This window comes from Mustela erminea, chromosome 2 (assembly GCF_009829155.1).
Source record: "Mustela erminea isolate mMusErm1 chromosome 2, mMusErm1.Pri, whole genome shotgun sequence".
Classification (NCBI taxonomy): domain Eukaryota; kingdom Metazoa; phylum Chordata; class Mammalia; order Carnivora; family Mustelidae; genus Mustela; species Mustela erminea.
Genome location: NC_045615.1, coordinates 95,436,863 through 95,457,817, shown reverse-complemented (window position 1 = coordinate 95,457,817; position 20,955 = coordinate 95,436,863). Strand labels below are relative to the sequence as shown.

At 35.2% G+C, this 20,955-nt stretch overlaps 1 long non-coding RNA gene and 1 other non-coding gene across 2 annotated transcripts in view; both read right to left on the bottom strand.

Annotated features, from left to right (window-relative positions):
* LOC116584757 overlaps nucleotides 1-20,955 on the bottom strand; it is a 41,560-nt gene that overhangs the window by 9,368 nt on the left and 11,237 nt on the right. The gene's annotated exons all lie outside the window — the stretch shown is intronic.
* Nucleotides 14,635-14,798, bottom strand: LOC116585465. The gene has a single exon (XR_004283650.1). It is a non-coding gene; the product is annotated as a U1 spliceosomal RNA (small nuclear RNA).

The following is a 20,955-nucleotide window of genomic DNA, read 5'->3' as shown; positions in this document are numbered from 1 at the left end:
GATGTAGTGAAAAGAAGGGCCATTTGCACCCCAATGTTCATAGCAACAATGACCATAGTCATCAAACTGTGGAAAGAACAAAGATGCCCTTCAACGGACAAATGGATAAAGAAGATATGGTCCATATATACCATAGAGTATTATGCTTCCATCAGAAAGGATGAATATCCAATTTTTGTATCAACATGGATGGGACTGGAAGAGATTATGCTGAGTGAAATAAGTCAAGCAGAGAGTGTCAATTATCATATGGTTTTACTTACTTGTGGAGCATAAGGAATAGTAGAGGACATTGGGAAATGGAGAGGAGAAGTGAGTTGGGGGATATTGGAGGGGGAGACAAAGCATGGAAGACTGTGGACTCTGAGGAACAAACTGAGGGTTTTGGAGGTGAAGGGGGTGGGGGATTGGGAGAGCCAGGTGGTGGGTATTAAGGACAGGTGTTGCATGGATCACTGGGTGTGGTGCATAAACAATGAATTCTGGAACACTGAAATAAAATAAAATAAATAAAATAATAAATTAACAAAGTGACTTTTACTTGTCATGAGCCATTTTTAAATTCATACCCAGCTCCACCCATTGCATTAACTTATTGCCAGTATCCAAATGAATATTCCACATCCAGCCCTTGATACACCACCAGTAAGAAAACTATTTTACCACTCAATTTCAATAGATTCTTGTAATTTTTTCCAGATTTTCTTAAATTTATAATAATAATTAAACTTGTTAGAGCAGTTACTGTGTGCCTGTTATGATTTTTTTCATAGTTGTAGAAGAGTACTTTATTAATATCCTCAAAATCAAGTTATTCTTTCACTCATAATCAGATACTTGTGTTTGCCTATTATTTTAAATGTTATTAATTTATTTAATCCTCATGATAAGGCTATGATATAGATAGTATTTTAATACTGGAATTATAAATGATTTTTATGTTATCTTTATTGAAAAATGATATTCTCACAGTTTTCTCTTTGTTTCTTATTTAAGGTGTCCTTTTTCTTTTTTTACGGTGTCCTTTTCTACACGTAAGGTTTTTTGTCCCCCCTCCTCCTTCATTTCTGATTTTATCTATTTGAGTCTTCTTTCTCTCTCCCTCCCTCCCTCCTTCTCTTTCTAATGAGTCTGCCAAACGTTTATCCAATTTTGTTAATGTTTTTAAGGAACTAGTTCCTGGTTTTATTGGTTCATTCTATTGGTTTTTTGGTCCCTATTTCATTTCTGCTCTAATCTTATTTCCTTCCTTCTACTGGCTTTGGGCTATTCTTTATCTGGCTCCTTAGGTATAAAGTTAGGTTGTTTATTTGAGATTTTTCTTGCTTCTTTTATATTGGTATGATCTTCCCTCTTAGCTTTTGCTGCATCCCAAAGATTTTGGAACATAATGTTTTTATTTTCATTTGTTCTCCATGTATTTTTTATTTCCTCTGATTTCTTGGTTGACTCTTATTGTTTAGTAGCAAGTTACTTAGCCTCTATGGATTTGTTTTCTTTCCAGGCTTTTTCTTGTGACTGATTTATACATAAGTTTTTAATTTTAAGTAGTCAAATCTGTCAACAGTTATCTTTATGCCTTCTGAGCTTCTCATTTTACTTAGAAAGGCCCTTTGCAAGCATATAAACACATTTGCTTTTCACACTCAAACATTTCCATCTGGAATTTATTTTTGTATCTGCTATGAAATGAGAATCTATCAAATTCTCCCAAATTTGTTCATTTGTTCAACATTTATTAAACTTACAACTTGTACTATACAATATTTAAGGCATGGGGGATATACAAATAAGGTCAATGTAAATAAAATAAATATAAATACATTTAAATACATTTTAATATTTTTATTAAAATTTTTCACAATCTAGCAGGAGAGGCAAATAGATACAAATAAATTTTGTATGAGGTAAGGAGTGTCAAGGAAACCTTCACAGAGAGGATAAAAGTTGAACTTGGCTTTGAAGGGACCTTGCAAGGAGGTAAGGTTGGAATGGGAAAAGGAGAATAGGGCATTCCAGGTGGACATGGCGTTTCAGTCTTGACATAGAAGCTTCAGAATCCATGTATTTGAAGTGTTTGGTGAGGGTACAAGTACACGAATAAAAAAGGCCATATGGATAGAATAAGATGTTGGGCTTAAAAGTTAGATTTGGAACTGTGTGTGTATGTGTGTGTGTGTGTGTGTGTGTGTGTATACACACATTTAACAAATGCCAAGTTCCCTCTGCCATGATGTGCCATAATTACAAGATCTTTAAAAAAAGATCCCTGAGAGACTGTGGATTCTGGGAAACAAACCAAGGGTTATGGAGGGGAGGGGGGGGGGGGATAGGTGACCCTGGTGGTGGGTATTAAGAAGGGCATGTATTGCATGGAGCACTGGGTGTGGTGCATAAACATGAGTCTTGAAACATGAAAAAAATTAAATTAAATTAAGACATTAAAAAAAAATAATCCCTGCTTTGCAACATTCGCTGATTTTGAGATTGTAAATACTGCTATCATGGTAATTTAAAGCTACAGGAGCATCACTGAATTCAGGGCTGGGGAAAGTTGCACACCAGCAGCTCTCCAGGGCTGCTAGGAGATGGCTCCAGCTCACCATTCTCCCTTTGTTTTTTTGCCTACTTCTACTGTGCAGGCTGGAGAAAATAACTGAAGAATTCAGGGAAGGGTATAATTATCATTAACCATGTATTTATAAATGGGGATTTTGGCAACAGTTACAAAGGTGGAATGGGGAGGAATTGCATGTAGGGAAATAAGAGGGTAATTTGGGCAACAGATGAAAAACGATGGTCTGATCAAGGGCTGGAAGAGTGGAAGCAACAAATAATGAATATCTGAGAAACACTGTGATGAGTGTGATGGGTTAGATCGGGCTCAGGAGGGGAAGGAAAGTGGGAATAAAACCCAACCTGAGGTCTCCAGGCTGGAGCCTGGGTTGGGTGTCAAAAACAACTGGCAATATCTAACATGGAAAAGCAGGTTTGTAGGGAAAGACGTTAGTTTAATTTGAGACATAACTTTTGAGAGATCTCCAGAATATTCAAATAGACATATTCAGAATGCAATTAGAAATAGGAATTTGTTTTATGGTAGGAAGTTCTGCCTTGCATTCATCATTGAAAAGGACATCACTGACAAAGCCTCTCTTCTTCTAAACTTCAGTGAGGCCCCTCTAGGCTTCAACCTTGGACTTCAGTGCCCACTTTTTTCAGGTCTGTATTGCCCAGTTATAGCAAGAATCTTCTTAAGTCAGTTTAGAGAGAATTCCCCACCCTGGATATCTGCTCAATTCTTCATTTAGATCCCTGATATCTAGTTACCCTGGCCTGCTTCCAGTAAGAATCTTTTTAAGTCCATTTAGCTAGAAGACCCCCTTACTTCTGATGTTTCTTCTTAGTAAGTTTCCATCCACTGACCCCTCCTCTGCTCCTTGGCTATGAAGTCCCTTGTCCCCGCTGTATTCAGAATTGAGCCCAGCTCTGCACTGAAATCTCTCCTCTCCTATTGTAGTAGTTCCTTAATAAAAGCTGGTTTTACAAGATGGGATTGGGAGAGAGACAAACCGTAAGTGATTCTTAACCTCACAAAACAAACTGAGGGTTGCTGGGGAGAGGGGGGGTTGAGAGAAGGGAGGTGGGGTTATGGACATTGGTCAAGGTATGTGCTATGATGAGTGCTGTGAAGTGTGTAAACCTGGCAATTCACATACCTGTACCCAGGGGGATAAAAATATATTATATATTTATAAAAAATAAAAAATTAATTTAAAAAAAGCTGGTTTTACTGTTTCAATTATTATTCATCCCTGGGTTTTCTTTAACACAATTAAGGGGAAAAGGTGTAGAAGGAAAAGGACCAAGAATGAAACCCAGGGAAAGCTAACACTTAAGGATATGAAGGCATAGTAAGGGGCGCCTGCCTGGCTCAGTCAGTAGAGCATGCAACTCTTGATCTTAGGTTATAAGTTCTAGCCTCACTTTGGGTGTGAAGATTACTTAAAACCTTTTTTTTTTTTTTTTAAGAAGTCATTGTAAAGTGAAATGAGAGTGATCAAATAGGAGAAGAATGATGGAAGAGACATAGGAGTAATCAGATTCATAGAGGAAGAGAATTTCAAGAAATAGAAGGTGACCAAGTGTTGTAGAGACACTATGGAGAATGGCCAAGTAAAGAGTTTGGATTTAGGACATCATCCCTGACCCTTGAGGGAGAAATTTCACCTGAGTGGTGCCAGATGGGAACCAAGTTAAAGTTCAGAGGCAATGAGGGAGTACATAGAGAATGGATAAATTAATGGAAATATTAACAGAAGAACACAAGTAATGTGTGATAAGATGGCAAAACAGAGTAAAAGGCATTTGATTGGATTGATAGTGATCATCATGTCATGAAGGCCAAAGTGTACAAAAAAAAAAGAATAAAATGTGAATCCCAAGCTTTGAAAAATTATAACATTCTATTACCACTTTTATAAGTAAAATTTACTAAAAGTTCTTGCCTAGATATTGTATATTATATAGGGGATGAATTTAGGAGTGAGACTTACTATTAAAATGAGACACACAATTTCTTTGGTGCATTTAAAGGACCCAAATTTCCTAGTCATTCAATTCTAAGACAGACATCTTAAATTTTCTAAGCTTCTACACATTAATTTATCAGTGCTCTGGGGAGAGTTATTCTGCTGGCTTAAAATAACTGAAATTTCCTCCCAGAAGATTGAAAGGGAAAGAAAACTTCTGCTTTCATCAATGCCAAGGTAATAAAAGTCTTTTTTTTTTCTTTTTTCCTTTCTTTCTTTCTTTTTTTTTAAATCTGATCCTGGAATTGAGTGCCTAAAAACAAGATATAATTTTGGGTTAATCTCTCTTTGCTTCCAATGTAAGTGTGATTCTTCTGTGCTATAATTCATTGGAGCTAATGTATGAAACAGGCTGACAAATGGTTTTGAAGATTAGAAAAAATATGTCTGTGTAGGAAGTCTGGGATTTATCTCTACTCTGAACTCTAAAATGTGACCTCCCTCCAAAATATGGAGCTATAATAATTACTATTTCTACTTTTACTTTGATATGAATTTTACTGTCTGAAAATATCGCATCCTCTCCAATTTCATATTTTGCAATTTTTTTGAATGTATGTGGTATGTGTATCATTGAGGAAGATATGACTTTTTTTAAAAGATTATTTATTTATTTATTTGACAGAGATCAAAGTAGGCAGAGAGGCAGGCAGAGAGATGGGGAAGCAGGCTTCCTGCTGAGCAAAGAGCCCCATGTGGGGCTCGATGTGGGGCTCGATGTGGGGCTCGATCCCAGGACTCTGAGATCATGACCGGAGCTGAAGGTAGAGGCTTTAACCCGCTGAGCCACCCAGGCACCCCAAGATACGGCTTTTTAATTGGAATTTGTGCAACTCTTGAAAGCCTTATGTTTTAACTCTGTTCACATATTGGGAACATAAATGGATATGCTCCATTTCCATTTTGTATTTCCCTTCTACTTAAAAGAATATTTTCTTATTGTTTGTAATGGAGAATTATTTGATAATTTGCTTTACTTAGATTCACTTATTTGTGAGGTTTAAGTGACCAATTCAAAACTTGAAATGTGGGAAACAGTGGAGATTCCTTAAGAAATTAAATATAGAGCTATCCTATGACCCTGCAATTGCACTACTGGGTATTTACCCTAAAGATACAAATGTACTGAAAAGAAGGGCCATCTGTACCCCAATGTTCATAGCAACAATGACCACAAGTCACCAAACTGTGGAAACAACCACGATGCCCTTCAATGGACAAATGGATAAAGATATGGTCCATATATACAATGGAGTATTATGCCTCCATCAGAAAGGATGAATACCCAACCTTTATATCAACATGGACGGGACTGGAAGCAATTATGTTGAGTGAAATAAGTCAACCAGAGAGAGTCAATTGTCATATGGTTTCACTTACTTGTGGAGCATGAGGAATAGCATGGAGGACACTGGGAAATGGAGAGGAGGAGTTGGGGAAAATCAGAGGGGGAGACAAACCATGAAAGACTGTGGACTTTGAGAAACTGAGGGTTTTAGAGGGAGGGGGTGGGGGGGTTGGGTGAGCCTGGTGGTGGGTATTAAGGAGGACACGTATTGCATGCTGTGCTGGGTGTGGTGCATAAACAATGAGTTTTGGAACACTGAAAAAAACTTTAATTAAAAAAAATAATAATTATGTAATCAAATAATTATCTAGTCAAAGGCAGGAACCTGGGCCTTTTTTTTTTTTTTTCCCTAAAAGAGAAACCAAAGGGAACTCACTGATTTTGAGTATTTCCTTTTTTTCCACCCCTCATGTCTTAGGAGTGCTAGATGTTAGTAAGGGTGAAAAGAGAGAAACACTCAAAAGAGAATCAATTCTTTCTTTTAATCCCAAAGATAAATAATGTAATTTCCATCAGCAACTATTCATCAAATGCATTCTAAGGCATTTTTACTAAAATTAATCTTTTATGGATATTGCCATCATGGAGCTTATGGTTTTGTAAAGGAGTTAAAGCAGGTGTGAAAATAATTATAATTAGTATAGAAAGTATTTATGATAGATAGGGGTTTGGAAGAAGAATTTTGTATGAAGAAAGGGATTATTCATTACAGAGTTAGCATTTGATTGAGCTTAATCTAGAGTCTGAGCATGCAAATAATGGGTGGGAAAGAGTTATCCAACTTTTGGCATGTAGAGATGGGGAAGAAATTGTTGACAGAGGGAGCAATGTGGACAAAGGCACAGAAGGAATGTTAAGGGGATAATGAAGTTTGGCTGGAGCATAAAGTGACAACTGTGGTGAATCTTTAATCTTTATGCAAATGGAAAACCATTAAGACTTTTGAGCAAGAAATGGTGTTGACCAGAGCTGGCTTCTGGAAGAAAGTTCATTTTGCAGCATTGTGTAGACTTGTCTGGAGTACATTATCTATACTATATTATTCTCCTTTAACCACTTTCTTTTTCTCTTTCTCTCTTCCTCCCTCCCCCCCTCCTCTCTCCCTTTCTTTCTGTCTCTTGCTCTCTTTTCCTCCCTCCCTCCCTCTCTTCCTTCCTTCATATCTATCAGTCTTTCTTTCTTTCATCTACCTATCTATTCCCCCACCCACCTACCAAAATGTTCTCACTCCTGGAGGGTAGGGCTTCATTATCCCATTCCCAGGGACAACGCACACAGGAGAATTAACGGCTGACACTTCCATCTCAAGGTTGTTTCTGAGTGTTGAGTCTACTGCCAAACTGTGGTCAAGGCCAAGGAAATCTGTATCTCCATTTCTGAGTATTACTAATTGAGGAAAATACGTGTCATGTTCGAGGGAATCAATTTTATTCTCCAGTATAACAATGTGTTTGGAGATTGCCTTGAAAATATTTTTTCCACCCCTTTCTTGCCCCTTCTTTGTCCAGAACCTTTTAGTACAAAGACCCCTCCACAACTCAAGATACTTTCTGAAATATTTGATTTAAGGCACAACAGTCCATTGGAGTAAACAACTTCACTTTAGAATGAATACAATTAAAAATATTGTTGCAGAATTGAAATGTATAACAAACTACTCCTCTGAACCTTTAAACTTTAATGGGCACTATTTTCAGATGAAGCACTTAATGTTAATTAAAGCCTTTAGTGACATTTTAAATTTTACCCACAAATTCTGGTTTTTCTTTTGTATTTCTTTTCTATGAGTATTCATGTTTACTTTCAAGGCAAAATAGAAGACAATGTGATTTATTTTCACTGACTCTTTGGTTTATGGCACTCTGTCAGTAGAATGATCTATAGCACATTACATTTTGATGGCATATGTTATAGTATGTTGATGAAATGAATTATTGAGCTTGATTAAAGATTTGAAGGAACACATCTTTCACATAAGGAATAAAATATTAAAACAAAATCTCGTGGAGAAATTGTGATTAGATGGATTGACTCTGTAAATGTGCTTCCTGTTTATTTTAACTCAGTATCAAAAGGTCACATTATTTCATCTACACACTTTGTTTTTCTCAGTGTGATTAAGAAAATAGCAGTTTTAGTGGGTTGTTTGAGATTTTATGTATTCGTATTTCCAAAGTACCTTGACTTTGTATGACTTTGTTATGGCTTTCTTTCTGTCTGAGGAAATAATTTCACTTTTTCTTAATTTTCCTCTTCTGTGTTTCTTATGCTTGCTACTACAAGTAGTGACAATCTCAGCATATTACTGAATAGTTTAAACATTCTGTCTATTATAGATTATAACCTGTATCTCAATTTCCAAAGGGGGAAGAATCCCCAAAATCTGAGAATACAGTGCAACCACTGACATCTCCCTTTCTGGAATGATATGCTTCTCTTAAAAATGACCAGTTAACTCTGGAGTAGCACATTGTTATTGACCATAAAAAGTTAAACACTTACTACTCTTAAATTGCTGCAGTCAGCAGCTTGTGTAGTAGTTACATAAAGTCCATCTGACACCCAGACTTCTATCTAAAGGGGGCCTGCAGTTTGATTTCACTTAAATCTCAACTGGGAAGCCACTGCTTCCAGCAAAGGACAAGGACATTGCCTTCTTGACAGCACAAGCCAAACCCACTGGGCTCAGGCTGATGAGAAGTGAGCAGCCTGGAGCAGACCTAGGGACACTGCTTATTGCACAAGTTGCATCCAGAAGCCTTGCTGACAACAACCCATATATAAAGAACTTTTTTAGTAATCACACACATGTGAACTAAGATTTTTTTCCCAAGTGGAAATAAAGACCTTGATTCTAGGAAGTCTCATTCAAGAATATACCAATATAGGACAAAGCCAATGAGGGACAAACAAGAAAAGAAAAACTTAGATAAGACAAGAAAAATTCACTAAGGGTTTCCACTGGCTTTTTCTTCTCTTTTTCTTTACTTTTATTTTCTTTTTTTTTTAACATTTTATTCTTTTTTTTTTTTTTTTTTTTTTTTTTTTGATAGAGAGAATGCACAAGCAGGGGGTGGCAGGTAGAGGCAAAGGGAGAGGAAGGCTTCCTGATGAACAAGAAACATGATGTGGAATTTGATCCCAGGACTGGGATCATGACCTGAGCTGAAGGCAGACACTTAACCCACTGAGCCACCCAGGCGCAACCCCCCCCCACAAGCTTTTTCTATTCCATTCTGTTCATTCTTCAAAGAAGTATGTACTGGGCACCTCATAGGCATTTGTAATTTATGCTTATGTTACTATATATTCCATAATGAGGATTCGGCCAGTTATAATCAACATTTCCTGTCCCAGTAAATATCCTCTCTTGGTATTGTTTAGAGAAATACCTGGGTCAGACAGTCTCCCCCTATTATAGCTATCACATGCTGTAAGTTGACATCCTGTACAAATCAGGAACCCATCTCCGTTATGTAATATTGCTTCACCAATACTTATTTTGGCTTAATCAACTAAATATCATGATAGATTAAGAGAACATAACTATAAATTTCTAGTAGCCACTTTTCTTTTGTAGGGGAAGGAGGGAACGAATTTTTTAAAAGATGGATAACTGCAAACTAATTTCATAAAAATGATATGGTAATAAATCCCAAATTTATGCATCTGCATAAATATATACATTGGATCTTATAAATTCATTTAGTCTTTTCCATGCAACATCTGTTAAATCACAGCATCCATAGTTATGATCCTAGGACCCATATTTATAATTATAAACATAGATAAAGCTTATTAAATGCCAGGCACTACTCTAAGCACATATAAGTCATTTATTCTTTAAAATGTTGTAAGCCTATCATGTAGATATTGCGATTATAGCCATTTATAGACATGTATGTCTGGACTTTCAAGCTGGCAGCTTGATTTCAGAGTCTACACTCACCAGCTACCCACACTGCCTATCATTAGGATGGGTGTGCAAGAGTGAGCTTACAAAGATTAGAGGGGGCAAGTCTTCCCTTTTCATCTGCTAACATGTACAAAGTCCCTACAAGGTGACAGGTGCCATTTTAGGCATGGAGGACACCAAGGAAAATCAACCCTGGCCTTTGACTACAAAGACTATTTAATACTATTTGGTGAATTCCAAAATGCAAATTCCTTTGAGCACTCTGAAGCAATAAAGTTCAGTGTTATATTTTGGTTATTTCTATGAAAGTTAATCATAGTGTCTGTGTTTAAGATTGAGAGCTGCACTGAGTTTGTCTTCCCCTTTACAGATAGTTCTATATCTTGAAGGGCAAGTGCTTATAGTAGAAAACCCCAAAGGAAATTCTTATTACTGAGATGATTGCCATTCTTCAGTCTCAATTTAGTTTCATACATGTACTGAACATTATATAAAGTGTCTAAGATTGAGGCATTTTACTCCTCTGTGGAAACATCTTGGTGAGGTGGAAAGGCCCAGGACTTGACGTTTGAAAACTGATCCTCCTCACTAGCTTCTAGACCTTGGGTTAATTCTTGTTAAACCTGTTTCCCCATCTATAAAATGAACACATAGGGGTGAAAAGTATCTTCAAAGACTATTACTAAGTGAGTTGTGTGTATGTGTGCATGTGGCAATTTTGATAACATGAGTGATTATTATTTTTTTTAAAAATAAATTGTTCCAGGAGGAACTTTAAACTCTTATAATTATATCTTTCCATAGGGAATATCTTAAGTTTTGTAGGGACAATTAAACTCAATAAACAGTGATATTCCATCTTGTTTTCATCAGTCCTGGTTGAGTGACACTCTGGCTGCTATGACCAAGCCTTCAGAGAGTCTCTTGCTCTGGCCATCAATCATGGTCATCCAGAGAAAACAAATTGGTGTATTTCTTTAGGAGGGGGTAGTGGTAGTACAATATGGATGGGAAGAAGATATATAGACATGATATTGCAAATGTTCTTTTTGAAGTAAGCCAGAAGGTATCTCTAAACCTTATAAGCACTTAACATTCAGAGAGGTAAATAGCTATAGGAAAGCTCTACATCTTTAGAACAGAAAAGAAAAAAAAAAAAAAAACCCCAAAACAAAAAAACCCTGGAAGCTTGAATAAGAAATTTTTCTTTATATAGTACCAAATTCAGCTGCAAACCATATAGATATTTCCAAATGAATACAAAATGTATCAAATGTATTAAATTAATGCTATTAGGCAGCCATTCTGTCAGGCACTAGAGAAACAATTGTGAGTAATATATGTCAATTATCTGGTCTCAAAGCTTGCATTGTGTTAGACATATAAACAAGTAAAGGAATAATGGTGCATGATGACTGATATGAAAGGGGAGATAGAGCATTACAAGGGAAACAGGAAGGGCAATTAAGTCAGGGAGGGCTTTCCAGGGAAAGTATAATTTAAACTGAAAAGGGGAAGATGAAAACAAAATTCTCTACAAGTAAATATTAGTGTCCTCAACTTATAATGAAATTAAGGCATTACTAAGAGGTTACATGGTTTGTAATTACATGGTGGTAATGAGAGTGATAGCAAGTCAAGGCAGCTTGTGTGTGTATGTGTGCGTGTGTGTGTGTGTGTGTGTGTGTGTGTGTGTGTGTGTGTGCAGACACACATAAGAATGAAGACTAGCTTTGATTTTAAAGATGGAATAGATTTAAATATATGTGAAAGATAATGGGAGAGAATCAGTCCCTGTCTGGCTGGAAGGGAAGGGGTTCTAGAGTTCCCAAGAGGGAATGGCCTGGGCATTACATCATTACATTTACCAGAGAAATGTAAACGGTTGAATGCATGTGCAGGCAAGGGAATTTTAATCTAATACTCTAGAGCTGGTTGGTTAACTTTTAAAGTGCCCTCATCAGAAATTCACACTTCAGATGTTGCTGTTTTCAAAATACTGTTCTCAAAATCTACATCAGAGAGTTTTTTTAATTAGGCTGAAATATGTGATAGAGGAGTTAACCTGAAATAATTCTCATTGGTGCAATGGATAGTGCTCAAGATATGTTTTTGTCAGAAAGATTCTCCAGCCCCCACCATATTTGTCTGATTCAGGTTTAAGACTCTGGCCAGTCCAACTTCATTGTATCTCTGCAACATGCTTCTATTTTCCTATACTTCTTGAAGAATTCTATCAGCTAATTCAACTGCATTTTAGGCTGGTCATAGAGTATTTCTTAATGCTTAAATGAAACTTGCACTGCAAGTTTCTGGCTACTAATTTTGCAAAGTCCAGTGCAAACTGAAAATGCAGGGTCACCTGATAATAAACAGGAATATAATGCCATTACAGATATTAAAATATGTTTTTTTTCTTTTCTTCTTAGGTCTTACTTTTGACTTGTCATAGTGTTTTTTAGTTCCTATTTTTTTATTATGGTAAAATACACATAACATGAAATTTATCATCTTAACCCATTTTTAAGTGTAGAGTTCAAGGGTATTAAATATATTCATAATCTTATACAACCATTACTGCCATCCATCTCCATAATCCCTTTCATCTTATAAAACCAAAACTATATCCATTAAATAACTCCCCTTCCCTCTTCCCCAGGCCATGGCAATCACCACTCTACTGTGTGTCTCTATGATTTTGACTATACTAAGTATCACTTAAAGTGGGAGTCACACAGTACTTGTCTTCTTTTTTGTGACTGGCTTATTTCACTTAGTATTATATCTTTAAGGTCCACCCATGTCATAGTATATATCAGAATTTCCTTCCTTTTTAAGACTGCATAATATTCTATTGCATTTCTACACATTTTGCTTATTTATTCATCTGTTGATAGACATTTAGGTTGCTTCCATATTGTAGCATCTGTGAATAATTCTTCCATGAACATGGGTGTACAAATACTTCTATGAGACCTTGCCTTCAATTCTTTTGGGTATATATCCAGAAGTGGAATTGCTGGGTCATCAGGCAATTCTATTTTTAATTTTTTGAGGAGCTACTATATATAGTGGTGGCATCATTTTGTATTTCCACCAAGAGTACACAAGTTTTCTCCAGATCCTTACCAACAACTTGTTATTTTGTTTTGTTTTTTGTTTGATATTAGCTTACCTAAAGGGTATGAGGTAGTATCTCCTTGTAGTTTTGATTTACACTTCCTTAATGATTAGTGTGTTGAGAGCATCTTCTCACATGCTTATTGGCCATCTGTACTGTCTTCTTTGAAGAAATGTCTATTCATGTCCTTTGCTCATTTTTTGAGTTGTTTTTGGTTTTTTTGAGTTTTAGGAGTTCTTTATATATTCTTGATATTAATCCCTTATCAGATATATATTTTGCAAATGTTTTCTCCCATCCTGTGAATTGCCTTTTTACTCTGTTGATATGTTGATATTGCTTTTAATACACATTTTTTTAAAATTTTGTGAATTCCAGTTTGTGTATTTTTTATTATCTATGCTCTTGGTGTCATATTGTCAAATATTGCCAAATCCAATGTCATGAAGACTTCACTCTTTGTTTTCTTCTAAGAGTTTCATAAATTTTTTATCCCTTATACATAGGGCTTTGATCCATTTAAAGTTCATTTTTGTATGTGGTGTTAGGCAAGGGTCCAACTTCATTTTTTTACTTATGGATATCCAGTTTTCACAGCACCATTTGTTGAAGAGATTGTTCTTTCCCCATTGAGTAGTTTTCCCCATCTTTGTCAAAAATCATTTTACCATGTACGTGAGTGCTGATTTCTGGGCTCTTTATTCCATTCCATTGGTCTCCGTATCGGTCTTTATGCCAGTACTACTCTGTTTTTTTTTTTTTTTAATTAATTTTTTATTTTTTATAAACATATATTTTTATCCCCAGACTACTCTGTTTTGATTACTGTAGCTTTACAGTAACTTTTGAAATCAGATGTTGGTTTCCCAATTTTGTTTTTCTTCTTGAAGATGGCTTTGGCTATTCAGTATCTCTTGGGATTACATATGAATTTTAGGATAACATTTTCTATTTCTGCAAAAGCATCATGGCAATTTTAATAGGGAGTGCACTGAATCTGTAAATCACTTCGGGTAGTACTGACATCTTAACAATATTAAGTCTTCAATTCTATAAACATAGGATGTATTTCTATTTATTTATGTGTTCTCTAATTTCTTTCAGCAATATTTTGTTGTTTTTATTGTGTAAGTTTTTCACCTCTTAAGTTAATCCCTAAATATTTTATTCTTTTTTATGCTATTATAAATGGAATAGTTTTCATTACTGTCTTTTCAGATTGTTCATTATTAGTATATAGAAATGCAACTATTTTGTGTGTTCACTTTGTATCCTGCTATTTTATTGAACTTATTACCTCTAACAGATTTTTGGTGCTATCTCTAGGGTTTTCTACATATAAGATAATATTACCTATGAACAGATATCATTTTACCTCTTCCTTTCCAGTTTGGATGCCTTTTTTATCTTGTCTAATTTCTCTGGCTAGAACTTCCAAAACTATGTTGAATAGAATTTCCAACTCTATGGTGAAGTATCATCTTTTCCTTGTTCCTAATATTAGCAGAAACGTTTTCAGTCGTTCACCTTTAGTATACTGCTCTGTGGGTTTTTCATATATGGCTTTTATTACATTGAGGTAGATTTTTTTTCTCTTCCTAGCTTGTTGACTGTTTTTTTGTTTGTTTGTTTGTTTTGTTTTTGTTTTTTTTTTTTCCAGGGGAAAGCGCAAACGCAGTCCCCCACTACCACAAATTATGCAGTCGAGTTTCCCACATTTGGGGAAATCACAGGGGTCAGCACATCCGGAGTGCAATGGATAAGCCTCGCCCTGGGAAAACCACCTTTGTGATCATGGTATCTCCCCTGCCAGGTAAGTATTGTTGACTGTTTTTATCATATAATTTTACTGCAGCAATTGATATGGTCATATGATTTTTCTCCCTCTTTATTCTGTTAACATGGTGTTTTGATCAATTTTCATATGCAATAACATCCTTGCATTCTGGAAATTAATTTCCTTTGGTTATGGTATATAATAATTTTTATGTGATGCTGAATTTGGTTTCCTAGTATTTTGCTGAGGACATCTGCATCAATGTTCATGAGGGCCATTGGTCTGTGTAATTTTCTTTCCTCATAATGTTTGTCTGACTTTGATATCAGGGTAATGCTGGCTCATAGATAGAGTGATGAAGTGTTTCCTCCTCTTCAATTTTCTGGGAAAAAAAAAAAAACCTGAGAAGGACTGGTATTAGCTTTTCAGATGTTTCATAGAATTTATCAGTGAAGACAGTCTGATCCAGGGCTTTTCTTTGTCTGAAGATTTTTTATCATTGATTCAATCTCTTTACTAGTTGTAAGTCTATTCATAGTTTATCTCCTGGTAGCTTTCATGTTTCTAAGGGTATGTCTATTTCAGGTAAGGTACCCAATTTGCTGTTTTAGGATTGTTTGTAGTACTTTCATATAATCCTTTTCATTTCTAGGATCTGTAGTAATGTCCCATTTTAATTTCTGATTAGTAAATGAGTCTTCTAGTTAATCTTGGTAATATTTACCAATTGTGTTGATCTTTTCAAAGAACCAACTTTTTTTTCCCCTAATATTGTATTTATTTGTTTGAGAGAGAGAGAAAGCACAAGCAGTGGGGGGAGGAAGAAGCAGGCTTCCCTCTAAGCAGGGAGGGATCCCTTTTTGAAGCTCGATCCCAGGATCAGGACCTGAGCTAAAGGCAGATGCTTAACCAACTGAGCCACCCATGCACCTCTCAAAGAACCAACTTTTGATTTAATTAATTTTCTCTATTTCTTTAATTTTCTATCTTATTTGTGCTTGAATCATTATTATTTACTTTCTTGAAATAACTTTGAGTTTAGTTTGTCTTTGTTCTTATTTCTAGTTCCTTAAGTAAAGTTAGGTTGTTGATTTGAGATCTTAATTGTTTTTTAATGTGTTATAGCTGTAAGTTTCCCTTTAGTACCACTTTCACTGTGTCCTGTAAGTTCTGGTATGTTGTGTTTTCATTTTCATTTGTCTTTAATTATTTTCTAGTTTTTCTTGTGACTTCTTCTTATACATTGGTTATTTTAAGAGTGTACTATTTAATTTCCATAAGTTTCTGGATTTTCTCATTTTAACTGTGATTGATTTATAATTTCATCCTGTTGTGGTCAGAGAAGATACTTTGAATGATATCTTTTTAAATCTACTGAGACTTCTTTTGTAGACTAACATATGGTCTATCCTGGAAAATGTTCCATGTGCACTGGAGAAGAATGTGTGTGCTGTTGTTGTGTAGAATGTTCTGTATAGATCTGTTAGCTCTAGTTGTTTTATTGTGCTGTGTAAGTCCTTAATTTCCTTATTTATCTTCACTGTTCTCTACATTATTGAGAATGAGATATTGAAATATCCAAACATTACTGTAAAACTGTCCATTTCTCCCTTCAATTCTGCAAGTTTTTGCTTTATATATTTTGAATACTTGACATTAAGTTTATGTTTGTAATTGTTATATCTACTTGTTAAATTGAACATTTTATTAATATATCCTTCTTTGTCTCTTATAACCTTTCTTGATTTAAAATATATTTTGTCTGATATTAGTACAACCACTCCTGCTCTCTTTGGATTATTATTTGTAAGGGGTATCTTTTTCCATCTTTTCACTTTCAATCCATTTGTATCTTTAGATCTAAAGTGAATCTTGTAAACATTATATAGTTGGATTATATGTTTTTATCAATCTTCCAATCTATATCTTTTGAATGAAGAATTTAACCCATTTAAATTAATTATAAAAAAACACTTCTATCATTCTGTTATTTGTTTTTTATTCGCTTTATAGACTTTTTGTCCCTTATTTCCTGCATTAATGTTTTAAGTTTTTTATAGTGAAATGTTTAAATAACTTTATTTCCTAGTGTGTATATTTGATTGCTGTTTTCTTTGTGGTTACCATAGGGATTCCTTTTAACATCCTAAAGTTGTAATATTCTAATTTGAATTTATATAGCTTAACTTCAGCAACATACAAAAAAAACTCTCCTCCATCACAGCATTATTCCTACCTTTTTAGTTATTCCTACCTTTTTGATATCACAAAATTACATCTTTATCAGTTAATAATATTTGAGTGTATTAGTCTCTTAATTTATGTAGAAGACAAAATTTGGAGTTACAAATCAAAGTTATACTAGATTTCACATAATTAGATTTTTTAAAATAAGTTTCTTTAATCAAGTCGAGAACAAAAAAAAGGAGTTACAAACCATTGTTAAAATAATATTAGCCTCTATCATTGCTCATGTGTTTATTTTTATTGAGATCTTTATTTCTTCACATTGCTTCAAGTTACTATCTAATGTCTTCATTTCACCCTGCAGAACTCCCTAAAGCATTTCTCTCAGGACAGATTTAATGTCAACAACTTCCCTCAGCTTTTGTTTATGTGGGAATATTTTTATCTCTTCTTCACTTTTGAAGGACACTTTTGCTGGATATGTAACCCTTGACTTTGACATTATTTAGCACTTTGATTATATCAGCCCATTACCTCCTGGTCTCCAAAGCTTTTGATGAGAAATCTGATAAACCTGTTGAGGATCCTTTCTGTATAATTAGTTACTTCTTTCTTGCAGCTTTTAAGATTTTCCCTGTCTTTATCTTTCGAAAGTTTAAGTATGTCTTGGAGTGGGTATCTTTAAGCTTATACTACCTGGAGTTCTTTGAGCTTCTTAGATGTGTATGTATATTCATGTCCCTGGGTAGTTTCCAGCCCTTGTTTCTTCAAATAATCCCTCCATCCCTTTCTCTCTCTCTTCTTCTGGAATTCTCAGAATACATATATTGGTCTACTTTATAGTATCCCCCAGTTCCCTTAGGCTCTGTTTACTTTTTTTTTCAGTTGTTTTTCTTTCTTTTCCCTGGATTTGATCACTTCCATTGTCTTGTCTTCAAGTTCACTGATTGCTACTGCTTGCTCAAATATGCCTTTGTATCCTAGTTAATTTTTCATTTTGGTTATTGTACATTTTAGCTTTTCAGTTTTTTAAAAATTTTTCTCTTATTGATACTTTCATTTTGTTCATCCATCATTTTTTTGACTTTCCTCACATCTTCTTTTAGTTCTTGGAGTAGTTTTAAAACAGTTGTTTTAGAGGTTTTTTTTTTTGTTGTTGTTGTTGTTTTCTAGGAGATCTGCCATCAGGCCTTTCTCAGTGACCGTCATGATATAGTTTTTTCTTTGAATGAGCCATACTTTTTTGTTTCATCATATGCTTTGTGATTGTTTGGTTGAAAATTAGGCAGTTGAATCTCACAATGTGGTAACATGGAAATCAGATTCTCCCCCTTCCCTTTCCCCAGTATTTGCTATATATTGTTATTATTTTTATTTATTTGTTCATTTTTTATTGTTGTAGACTATCTTCATGCTGAGGATCAGCCTGGTGTAAATTTAAGAACTCTTAGCCCTTTTTTGAGACTTTCTTGGACATGTAATCATTACCTTATTTTCCCTATGCAGTTGTTTTTTAATGTTCTAGTCTTTAACATATTGCTCTCAAAAGGGGAAAAAGATGAAAAAGAAGAAGAAAGAAAAGTGCACTGGCTCTTTAAATTTCCTGGAAGTCACTTCAGCCTGTGGAGGGGTTTGTAGCAACAGGGTAAAGTGCAGCAACCCTGACCTCCCACTACTTTCCATCTCTGTGATCAGAAGCAGCAATCAGTGATCAGATCCCTAGTATTTGAAAGACAAGGTCTTTTCTACTTATTTGCTATTTGATGCCTTTCTAAGTAAAGAAAAATTCAAAGTTTAAATAGCATCTTTATATAGTGCAATGTAGGGGTTTTTTTTTTTTTTTTAAGATTTTTATTTGAAAGAGAGAGAGAGAATCAGTCGGGGAGAGGAAAGAGGAGAAGCAGACTCCTCTCTCCCTGCTGAGCAAGGATCAAGACATGGGTCTCAATTCCAGGACCCCAGATCATGACCTGAGCCAAAGGCAGATGTTTAACCTGCTGAGCCACCCAGGCACCTCTATACAGTAAAATGTAGTTTTAAATAAAAATATAAAAGCATATGACTCATATGCAGAATCACTAAAATTACATAATTTGTATTTTATAGTTAATAATTGCATATGTATTTTGTTCTTAACAGAATGGAAATTCTGCACAAAAGTAACAACAATTTTTATTTCACTTCTTGATACACACACATTCTATTAACATGCTCTACCTTCAGCTTACTGATGGGTCATTCAGAACTAAAAAGAAGAGAAATAGGAGTTGCTTTATCTTCCTATTTCCCTCTATGTCATTATTTTCAGAATAAATGGTTGATTAATACAAGTAAGTAATACTAGTCAGAAAGGATACTGACAAGTTTCCTTGATCATGTATGCTTTCTAAAATACTATGCCCTCTTTTAAGCAAGTTTTACATTAAGAGGAAGGATGGCTTCTCAAGGCTGTCAGAGACCTGCTTACCCAACCAGAGATGGAATATGCTTACCTTGTACTCATTTTGAATCCCACTGACTCCCACACATAGTGGTTCCACCAGATTCTCACTGAGCATCATGAACATTATTTGTGACTAGCCACAAGGAACAGTGGTGGACACACACATTGCATGTGTCTCCTCTGATCATACAAACCCCATTGTCTCACTAGTTTTTATTTTATTCTCAACACCTTAATCCTTAGCAATGATCTCTCTTCTCAATACAGACTACTTTGTATATAAGCTTAAGGATCTCCTAAGGAGACGTCCTAGATCTCAGTCTTCTCCCCCTATTTTTAATAGATTGATATGGACCACAGTGACACTGACTAGGTGTGCCTCCAGATTTCTTGCACAAGTCACCACATCAGAGATGAGAATAATGGTGAGGAAGAGCTCAAAAAACAGAGAATGGATTTACTGCTAATAAAGCTTGGCAAGTGCTAATGCAATTAACTGGAAAAATTACAGAGATCAATTTTATTGTAGGCATCACAAATAATATTAGTTAGATAATCCAATATCCATTCTCCTCAACTATCAGATATCTTGGGTTTGGATTGATAATAAAACCCATGAGATACAATAGGCTTTCCCTAGTATCAAGTTCACTTAGCTGGCAGAAAGAATAAGGGATAGAAAACCCACAGCTTGACTGGTAATGGGGAGGTCTCTTTACTCCCACTAGATATAGTTGCCAAATATCTTCCAAACTCCCCTCATTTAGGAACCTGAGGTCACAAGAGAATAGGCTAATTGACATTGACCACTTCAACCTAGAGAAGCCATCAGCTCTTTGATCTCTTGAGCTTTTTTATCTGGCTTCAGTGCTACTATATCTCATCTGTAGCCCCTACAATTACTTGTTGCATAATCTCAACAATGAGGGACATAGCAATTTCAACCAATTTTGATTTATGTGAGATAGAGTTAAAGTAGTCTCAATATAGTAAAGACAGTGTATATAGCAGATATAGTATACATACATATGGATATGTATGCAATAAAGAGTTAACTTTGTCCCCAGCTCCTGGGAGGTCATCTCTAAGCCCCTGAAATGTCCTATCTGATGGGAATGTCTGTTTAACTGGAGGTCTTAGGCCACATCTGCTCTATGCAAATAATTTTACTATGGTGAAGGCTTTGGGTCATGCAGGTATTAGCTTGACCTGTGGATAGCCTGGAGAATAAGGTCAGCCATAGATGGTTGCCACGTCTACATGGCTGATCCTCAGTAAAGTTTTCTGAAACCCTTAGCAAATTTCAATTATACAATAAAGTGTTATCAACTACAGTCACCACATTATACATTTGATCCTTGAAACTTTTATCTTATAGCTGAAAGTTTATACCCCTTTACCAACCTGTCCCTATAACATTGTATTGTATAACTGAAATTTACTGAGACACACACACACACACACACACAAAATATGTGAGGTAATAAATGTATTAATTAACAAGATGAGAAAAGCCTTTTCACAATGTATACATATATCAAATAATCACAGTGTACACCTTAAATATATGA